This window comes from Hoplias malabaricus, unplaced genomic scaffold (genome assembly GCF_029633855.1).
Source record: "Hoplias malabaricus isolate fHopMal1 unplaced genomic scaffold, fHopMal1.hap1 scaffold_407, whole genome shotgun sequence".
NCBI lineage: Eukaryota > Metazoa > Chordata > Actinopteri > Characiformes > Erythrinidae > Hoplias > Hoplias malabaricus.
In genome coordinates this window covers 10001-20000 of record NW_027100793.1, presented here as the reverse complement: position 1 = coordinate 20000, position 10000 = coordinate 10001, and positions in this window count along the sequence as shown.

The window sequence follows — 10000 nt, the reverse complement described above, 5'->3', positions numbered from 1 at the left end:
ATCCCACCTAGTCAGGACCGGCGGGCACCGGCCGTCTCCTTTCGGGTGTTTATAAACGCATCCGGGGTTCGTGAGGCCCCTTCAACTCGCGCACCGGCCTTAGACTATTATACGGTCCGTCTCTGCGAAGCCAACATCGGGGGTATTTTGCATGCGCTCTTAAGCTCCGCTCTAACCCCGTGAGGGGAAAGAGTTTCGCCCGGCGGTACGCTCCCGTCCACCACCGCCCCCTGTGCCGGGGGGATGGGTTCAGGGAGATCCCACCGAGGCCGGCGAGCACCGGCCAACGCCCTGGGGGTGAGTAAGCCCCTTTGACTCGCGCACGCACAATCAAGCCTTCAACGATCAATGGTTTTTTGGGTTTAACTACCCGGCGGGCGGCTCCGGCGCCACTCTTCCCCCCGCGAACGGGAGGGGCGGACCGGGGTACCTATGCACCTAAGGCGGTCCTCGCATAACCCCGAGTTCCGAAGCCGGCTCGCTACGTCCACCCACCCGGAGGGGGGAGAGACTCACGTCGGCCGACGACGAAAGGTACGAGGCTTCTGCGGTCCATACCTTGAAGGTACCCGCCGGGGGGGAGGTTCGGCCTCTCGAGTCCGACTCGACAACCGGCACGGACGGCGGGCGCCGACCGCGGCCAGGTCACCGTTATTGATCCTTCCGCAGGTTCCCCTACGAAAACCTTGTTACGACTTTTACTCCCTCTAGATGTCCGGGTTCGATCGACTTCCCATCGCCCGGAGGCGACCCCCGTTCGAGGGCCGCCCCGGGGACGGTCCGAGGACCTCACCGAGGCATCCGATCGGTAGTAGCGACGGGCGGTGTGTACAAAGGGCAGGGACTTAATCGACGCGGGCTGGTGACCCGCGCCTACTTGGAATTCCTCGTTCGAGGGGAATAGTTGCAATCCCCTGTCCCCAGCGGGGAATGGCGTTCATAGGATTGCCCGCACCTCTCGGCGTAGGGTAACTTACATGTTGAACCAGCCATTGTAGCTCACGTGCGACCCCGGACTTCTAAGGGCATCACAGACCTGTTATTGCTCCATTTCTCAAGTGGCTTCTGTGCCACAAATCGCTCTAAGAAGTTTAGCCACCGACCGCTGATTCCCACCGGGCGAACCCCAACCTTCAGGCCCGCGGTAAGCGGGAGGGCACCGGGGAGGGGAGAGGGAAGGCGAAGGCGAAGGACGGACAACCCACACCCGGAGAGCGGAACGAGGTGCGGACGGCATCGGGGAGGGAACCGAACGCGAAGGGGAGAGGCCGGAGCCACCCACTCGACGCAGAACTGAACCCCCGTCAACCGCATCACCTCCCCGAACCGATCCGGGGTAGAACCGGACCCCCGCCGAAACCCCCAACACCCCCACCCCGATGGGGACCCCCCGCGAACGGGGACCTTCGGGGATAGAGTCCGACCCAGGAGAGGGGCCGTGTAACTACTTAAAGGATGGGATCTCGTTCGTTACCGGAATTGACCAGACGAATCGCTCCACGAACTACCAACGGCCATGCACCACCACCCACAGAATCGAGAAAGAGCCGTCAATCTGTCAATCCTTACCGTGTCCGGGCCGGGTTAGGTTCCCCGCGTTGAGTCAAATTAAGCCGCAAGCTCCACTCCTGGTGGTGCCCTTCCGTCAATTCCTTTAAGTTTCAGCTTTGCAACCGTACTCCCCCCAGAGCCCAAAGACTCGTGGTTTCCCGGACGCTGCCCGGCGGGTCATAGTCGTTAACCCAACGCCGCCGGATCGCGGGTCGGCATAGTTTACGGTCGGAACTACGACGGTACCTGATCGTCTTCGATCCTCCGACTTTCGTTCTTGATTAATGAAAACATTCTTGGCAAATGCCTTCGCTTTTGTCCGTCCCGCACCGGTCTACGAATTTCACCTCTCTCGGTGCGGTACGAATGCCCCCGGCCGTCCCTCTTAATCATGACCTTTGGTCCGTCAAACCCACGAAATAGGACCAAGAGAGCGGTCGGATACCCCCCCGGCTCGGGGAACCGTGCGGCGGCCAGAAAACGGCCCCGCCCGGCCGCCTCGCCGAAGAGCTCCGACTCGCCCCCCATGGGAAGGCCTTATTCCATTATTCCTAGCTCAGTCCATTCAAGGCACGCTTCGGCCTGCTTTGAGCACTCTGTTTTGTTCAAAGTAAACGCACCGGACCCTTCCGCCCCCCACGTATTCAACCGCGGCGGACGACCCAGCTAAGGGCCTCTCCGCGGAGGAAGGGAGCAGAGGACACCGGATGAGTAGGGACAAGGTCCCGCGACCTCCACCCAGAGACCCGCGGGGGGTCCCCAACCCCCCCGGAGAGGGGCAGCTTCCCACCGCGAAGTCCGGACGGGCAGAGGCCCGGCAGCCGGGACCCGTCCCCGGATCCAACTACGAGCTTTTTAACTGCAGCAACGTTAACATACGCTATTGGAGCTGGAATTACCGCGGCTGCTGGCACCAGACTTGCCCTCCAATGGGTCCTCACCCACGGACGTAGATTGAGTTCATTTCGGTCCCGAAACCTTCAAACGGGGCCTCGCACCGATATTTTTCGTCACTACCTCCCCGTGTCGGGAATGGGTAATTTGCGCGCCTGCTGCCTTCCTTGGATGTGGTAGCCGTTTCTCAGGCTCCCTCTCCGGAATCGAACCCAGATTCCCCGTTACCCGTGGTCACCACACGTAGTCCCGTAGACTACCGTCGAAAGTTGATAGGGCAGACACTCGAATGAGACGTCGCCGCCCCGAAGGGCTCTGCGATCGGCCAAAGGTTATCTAGAGTCACCAAAGCGGACCCGACCGGAGTCGGGAGGGGGTTTTTTGGTTCTGATAAATGCACGTATCCGTGGGGGGCGCCGAGGGGGGAAGGTGAACCAGTCACCGACCACCTCGAAACGGCACCCCCACTTCCAACGCTTCGTTTGCATGTATTAGCTCTGGAATTACCACAGTTATACCAAGTAACGTGTGGAGCGATCAAAGGAACCATAACTGATTTAATGAGCCATTCGCAGTTTCACTGTACCAACGCCCGTGTGTACTTAGACTTGCATGGCTTAATCTTTGAGACAAGCATATGATACTGGCAGGATCAACCAGGCCGATCCCTCTGGTACTCAAACCCGGCTTGGGGAAAGAGAGAGAGTCGGTGGTGCGTGGAACTCGACCCCCCGAAGGAGGAAGAGACGCGCACCGCGGAAAGGCTTTTCGAACGAGACCCCCCGGAGGTGGGTCTGCAATCGGGGGTTTGACTACTTGGAAAATGTACGATTCAAGGCCCGGACGGTGCAGGCTAGGGGCCGGTTCCTTCCCTCAATAGGATCCCGACCCTAAGGCACCACCGACTCGGACCTTTTAACGGACCCAAACTGCGGTGGAAATTAGACCGACGGATCGGCTAAGTCTCCCTCGGAACGATTCTGGGACAAGCGGACCCCCTGTTACGGGGGGTCCACGAGCCATGGAGGCTGGAGCACGTGGCGGGGAGGATCGTTCTAAAAGCCGGTATTATTTCGGATTAGAAGCCTGCCCCTGGTGCTCCGGGTATGCCGCATTTCGAACGGGCGTAAAGGACGTCCGTTTAAGGGAAGAGAATGGAAGAGAATTTCCTGGCCCCCTCAAAGCGCGAGGAGGTCGGCATAGGTTTTACGGTACGCCCCCCCCGGAGCCGTCTGATGTTCAGAAGACGAAGGGTTTTGCCCCCAATCTCGTAAGGTCGAGGGCTCACCACCGAACTTCCAGCCGCGGTCCTTGGTAGGACCGATACGCGGACAAGCCGCAAAATCCTGGCCCCCTCGCAGTGCGAGGAGGTCGGCAAAGGTTTTACGATTCGCCCCCCCGGAGCCTACGGTTAGTTTTCTCGATTTAAGAAGACGAAGGGGGTCGGGCCCGGGAACCGTAAACCGAGCGCCTCTTCCCCTGCGAACTTCCAGCCGCGGTCCGTTTAAAAAGACCGATCCGTGACACCTCTAATGCGCTCTTTGCCTCCGGCCGTTTCCAGCGCGGGGGCCCGGTGGTGCGCTCCCAAGTCCCCGCGGAGGGGAAAATCTGGGAGATCCCACATTAGACCAAGCGGAACGCCGGTCTTCGCCTCGGGGGTTTGTATGCCCCTTTCGACTCGCGCACGGGCAAGAGTTAGGTTAGGAACGGGGACAACTGCCGGCGGGCGGCCCGTCGCACCCACCCCGCAAGTGGGCAGGTGGTCGGTGGCCTGTGGACCCGCCGCTCGGATTCGTTTATAGTAGGAACCATAACGGGGTACAACCCTCATACGCTCGACCCCCTCACGCCCAGAGAAGTGTTCACCTCCCTGGGCATATATCGAACGAATCATCGGGATTGAAGGGGAGGCCACCCAAACCATCCCCTTAGCCCAGAGGGGTGCCAGTCCTCGGGCTTCGGTATTCGCATCACCGGGGTCTATGGAGGTCTCGACTTAGGTTTTGAAAACCTCCAGAGGGGGGGCCGGATTAACCACCACCCTAGCCCAGAGGGGTGCCAGTCCTCGGGCTTCGGTATTCGCATCACCGGGGTCTATGGAGGTCTCGACTTAGGTTTTGAAAACCTCCAGAGGTGGGGCCGGATTAACCACCACCCTAGCCCAGAGGGGTGCCAGTCCTCGGGCATGTCACTTCGCATCACCGGGGTTCTATGGAGGTCTCGACTTAGGTTTTAAAAACCTCCAGAGGGTGGGGGCATATCTTATCCCCACCCTAGCCCAGAGGGGTGCCAGTCCTCGGGCATGTCATTTCGCATCACCGGGGTCTACGGAGGTCTCGACTTAGGTTTTGAAAACCTCCAGAGGGTGGGGGCATATCTTATCCCCACCCTAGCCCAGAGGGGTGCCAGTCCTCGGGCTTCGGTATTCGCATCACCGGGGTCTACGGAGGTCTCGACTTAGGTTTTGAAAACCTCCAGAGGGTGGGGCCTGACTTACCACCAACCCTTAGCCCAGAGGTGTGCCACTCCTCGGGCATGGAATTCGCATCAACGGGGTCTACGGATGTCTCGACTTAGGTTTTGAACACATCCAGGGAAGCAGAGCGGACATTCCCATTATTTCAAGCCCATCGGGAAGCCACTCCTTTGGGCATAGCGTTTCGCATCGCTGTTACCCAAACTTACGTCTGATTTAATGCCTCCCTAATATCCCGACGGCACCAGGCTGAGAAACCATATGCCCACAGGATTTGAGGCGTTGGAACCTCGTTCGCATAGCCGACAACGATGAACCTCCCTCGGACTCGCTACGAGGCTTGAGGAGGGTCCTGATTTTCTTAAAATCTCAGGTGAGGGACTTAGAAAATTTTCACTTTAAAACCACAGACCTCCAGAGGAGAGACCGGGCTTATCACAACCTTAGCCCAGAGGGCGTCACTCCTCGGGCATGTCACTTCGCATCACCGGGGGTCCATGGATGTCTCGACTTAGGTTTTGAACACATCCAGAAGGGGGGGCCGGATTAACCACCACCCTTAGCCCAGAGGGGTGCCAGTCCTCGGGCTTTAAATTCGCTTCGCCGGGGTCTATGGAAGTCATTTTTTAGACCTCCAGAGGGGAGGCAACCCAAACCATCCCCTTAGCCCAGAGGTGTGCCACTCCTCGGGCTTGTGTATTCGCATCACCGGGGTCCATGGAAGTCATTTTAGACATCCAGAGGGGAGGCCACCCTAACCATCCCCTTAGCCCAGAGGGGTGCCAGTCCTCGGGCTTTAAATTCGCTTCGCCGGGGTCTATGGAAGTCATTTTTAGACCTCCAGAGGGGAGGCAACCCAAACCATCCCCTTAGCCCAGAGGTGTGCCAATCCTCGGGCTTGTGTATTCGCATCACCGGGGTCCATGGAAGTCATTTTAGACATCCAGAGGGGAGGCCACCCTAACCATCCCCTTAGCCCAGAGGGGTGCCAGTCCTCGGGCTTTAAATTCGCTTCGCCGGGGTCTATGGAAGTCATTTTTAGACCTCCAGAGGGGAGGCAACCCAAACCATCCCCTTAGCCCAGAGGTGTGCCACTCCTCGGGCTTGTGTATTCGCATCACCGGGGTCCATGGAAGTCATTTTAGACATCCAGAGAGTGGGGCCGGTCTTACCACCACCCTTAAGCCCAGAGGGCGTCACTCCTCGGGCATGAAATTCGGATTACCGGGGTCTATGGATGTCTCAACTTAGGTTTTGAACACATCCAGAGGGGAGGCCACCCAAACCATCCCCTTAGCCCGGAGGTGTGCACCTCCTCGGGCTTCAAATTCGAATCACCGGGGTCCATGGAAGTCATTTTAGACATCCAGAGAGTGGGGCCGGTCTTACCACCACTCTTAGCCCAGAGGGCGCCACTCCTCGGGCATGAAATTCGCATCACCGGGGTCCATGGAAGTCAGTTTAGACCTCCAGAGAGTGGGGCCGGTCTTACCACCACTCTTAAGCCCAGAGGGCGTCACTCCTCGGGCATGAAATTCGGATTACCGGGGTCTATGGATGTCTCAACTTAGGTTTTGAACACATCCAGAGGGGAGGCCACCCAAACCATCCCCTTAGCCCGGAGGTGTGCACCTCCTCGGGCTTGAAATTCGAATCACCGGGGTCCATGGAAGTCAGTTTAGACCTCCAGAGAGTGGGGCCGGTCTTACCACCACCCTTAAGCCCAGAGGGCGTCACTCCTCGGGCATGGAATTCGCATCAACGGGGTCTACGGATGTCTCGACTTAGGTTTTGAACACATCCAGGGAAGCAGAGCGGACATTCCCATTATTTCAAGCCCATCGGGAAGCCACTCCTTTGGGCATAGCGTTTCGCATCGCTGTTACCCAAACTTACGTCTGATTTAATGCCTCCCTAATATCCCGACGGCACCAGGCTGAGAAACCATATGCCCACAGGATTAGAGGCGTCTGAACCCCTTTCGCATAGCCGACAACGATGAACCTCCCTCGGACTCGCTACGAGGCTTGAGGAGGGTCCTGATTCTCTTAAAATCTCAGGTGAGGGACTTAGAAAATATTCACTTTAAAACCACAGACCTCCAGAGGAGAGACCGGGCTTATCACAACCTTAGCCCAGAAGGCACCACTCTTCGGGCATGTCACTTCGCATCACCGGGGTCCATGGAAGTCTCGACTTAGGTTTTGAACGCATCCAGAGGGTGGGAGCCGGACTTACCACCACCCTTAGCCCAGAGGGCGTCACTCCTCGGGCATAAAATTCGGATAACCGGGGTCCATGGAAGTCAATTTTGACCTCCAGAGAGGGGGGGGGCCTGGCTTACCACCACCCTAAGCCCAGAGGGCGTCACTCCTCGGGCATGAAATACGCTACACCGGGGTCCATGGAAGTCAGTTTAGACCTCCAGAGAGGGGGGGGGCCGGGCTTACCACCACCCTTAGCCCAGAGGGCACCACTCCTCGGGCTTGAAATTCGCATCACCGGGGTCCATGGAAGTCTCGACTTAGGTTTTGGAAACCTCCAGAGGGGGGGCTGCACTTACCACCACCCTTAGCCCAGAGGTTCATCACTCCTCGGGCATGAAATTCGGATAACCGGGGTCCATGGAAGTCAGTTTAGACCTCCAGAGAGTGGGGCCGGGCTTACCACCACCCTAAGCCCAGAGGGCGTCACTCCTCGGGCATGAAATTCAGATAACCGGGGTCCATGGAAGTCAGTTTAGACCTCCAGAGAGTGGGGCCGGGCTTACCACCACCCTAAGCCCAGAGGGCGTCACTCCTCGGGCATGAAATTCGGATAACCGGGGTCCATGGAAGTCTCGACTTAGGTTTTGGAGACCTCCAGAGGGGGGGCCGGGCATACCACCACCCTTAGCCCAGAGGGCGTCACTCCTCGGGCATGAAATACGCTATACCGGGGTCCATGGAAGTCAGTTTTGACCTCCAGAGAGGGGGGGCCTGGCTTACCACCACCCTAGCCGAGAGGGCGTCACTCCTCGGGCATGAAATTCGCTTCACCGGGGTCCATGGAAGTCATTTTAGACCTCCAGAGAGGGGGGGCTGCACTTACCACCACCCTAGCCGAGAGGGCGTCACTCCTCGGGCATGAAATTCGGATCACCGGGGTCCATGGAAGTCAGTTTAGACCTCCAGAGAGTGGGGCCGGGCTTACCACCACCCTAAGCCCAGAGGGCGTCACTCCTCGGGCATGAAATTCGGATAACCGGGGTCCATGGAAGTCTCGACTTAGGTTTTGGAGACCTCCAGAGGGGGGGCCGGGCATACCACCACCCTTAGCCCAGAGGGCGTCACTCCTCGGGCATGAAATACGCTTAACCGGGGTCCATGGAAGTCAATCTAGACCTCCAGAGAGGGGGGGCCGGGCTTACCACCACCCTTAGCCCAGAGGGCATCACTCCTCGGGCATGAAATTCGCATCACCGGGGTCCATGGAAGTCAGTTTAGACCTCCAGAGGGGGGGCTGAGCATACCACCACCCTTAGCCCAGAGGTGAGTCACTCCTCGGGCATCAAATTCGCATCACCGGGGTCCATGGAAGTCAGTTTAGACTTCCAGAGGGGGGGCCGAGCATACCACCACCCTTAGCCCAGAGGTGTGCTCCTCATCGGGCATCAAATTCGCATCACCGGGGTCCATGGAAGTCATTCGAGACCTCCAGAGGGGGGGGCCGAGCATACCACCACCCTTAGCCCAGAGGTGAGTCACTCCTCGGGCATCAAATTCGCATCACCGGGGTCCATGGAAGTCAGTTTAGACTTCCAGAGGGGGGGCCGAGCATACCACCACCCTTAGCCCAGAGGTGTGCTCCTCATCGGGCATCAAATTCGCATCACCGGGGTCCATGGAAGTCATTCGAGACCTCCAGAGGGGGGGCCGAGCATACCACCACCCTTAGCCCAGAGGTGAGTCACTCCTCGGGCATCAAATTCGCATCACCGGGGTCCATGGAAGTCAGTTTAGACTTCCAGAGGGGGGGCCGAGCATACCACCACCCTTAGCCCAGAGGTGTGCTCCTCATCGGGCATCAAATTCGCATCACCGGGGTCCATGGAAGTCATTCGAGACCTCCAGAGGGGGGGCCGAGTATACCACCACCCTTAGCCCAGAGGTGAGTCACTCCTCGGGCATCAAATTCGCATCACCGGGGTCCATGGAAGTCAGTTTAGACCTCCAGAGGGGGGGCCGAGCATACCACCACCCTTAGCCCAGAGGTGAGTCACTCCTCGGGCATCAAATTCGCATCACCGGGGTCCATGGAAGTCAGTTTAAACATCCAGAGGGGGGGGCCGAGCATACCACCACCCTTAGCCCAGAGGTGTGCTCCTCATCGGGCATCAAATTCGCATCACCGGGGTCCATGGAAGTCATTCGAGACCTCCAGAGGGGGGGCCGAGTATACCACCACCCTTAGCCCAGAGGTGAGTCACTCCTCGGGCATCAAATTCGCATCACCGGGGTCCATGGAAGTCAGTTTAGACCTCCAGAGGGGGGGCCGAGCATACCACCACCCTTAGCCCAGAGGTGAGTCACTCCTCGGGCATCAAATTCGCATCACCGGGGTCCATGGAAGTCAGTTTAAACATCCAGAGGGGGGGGGCCGAGCATACCACCACCCTTAGCCCAGAGGTGTGCTCCTCATCGGGCATCAAATTCGCATCACCGGGGTCCATGGAAGTCAGTTTAGACCTCCAGAAAGGGGGGCCGAACCTACCACCAACCTTAGCCCAGAGGGCGTCACTCCTCGGGCTTCAAACTCCCATCGCCGGGGTCCCATGGAAGTCTCGACTTAGGTTTTGAACCGTTCCGGGGTCACCTCCAGTGAGATAACGCGGAAATCTCACTATATTCATGCCCACAGGCGAACCAGAGCCTTGGGCTTGTCATAGTTACATACGGTGTACCCAAACTTTCGTCTTTTCTAAAGGAACCCTAATGTCCTGACGGCACCGCACTGGAAACCCCCATGCCCTCTGAATTTTTACCTCTCCGAGGTGCTCCGTTTTGGGCTTGCTACCTAGGGCGAAGAGGGTCAGAAATT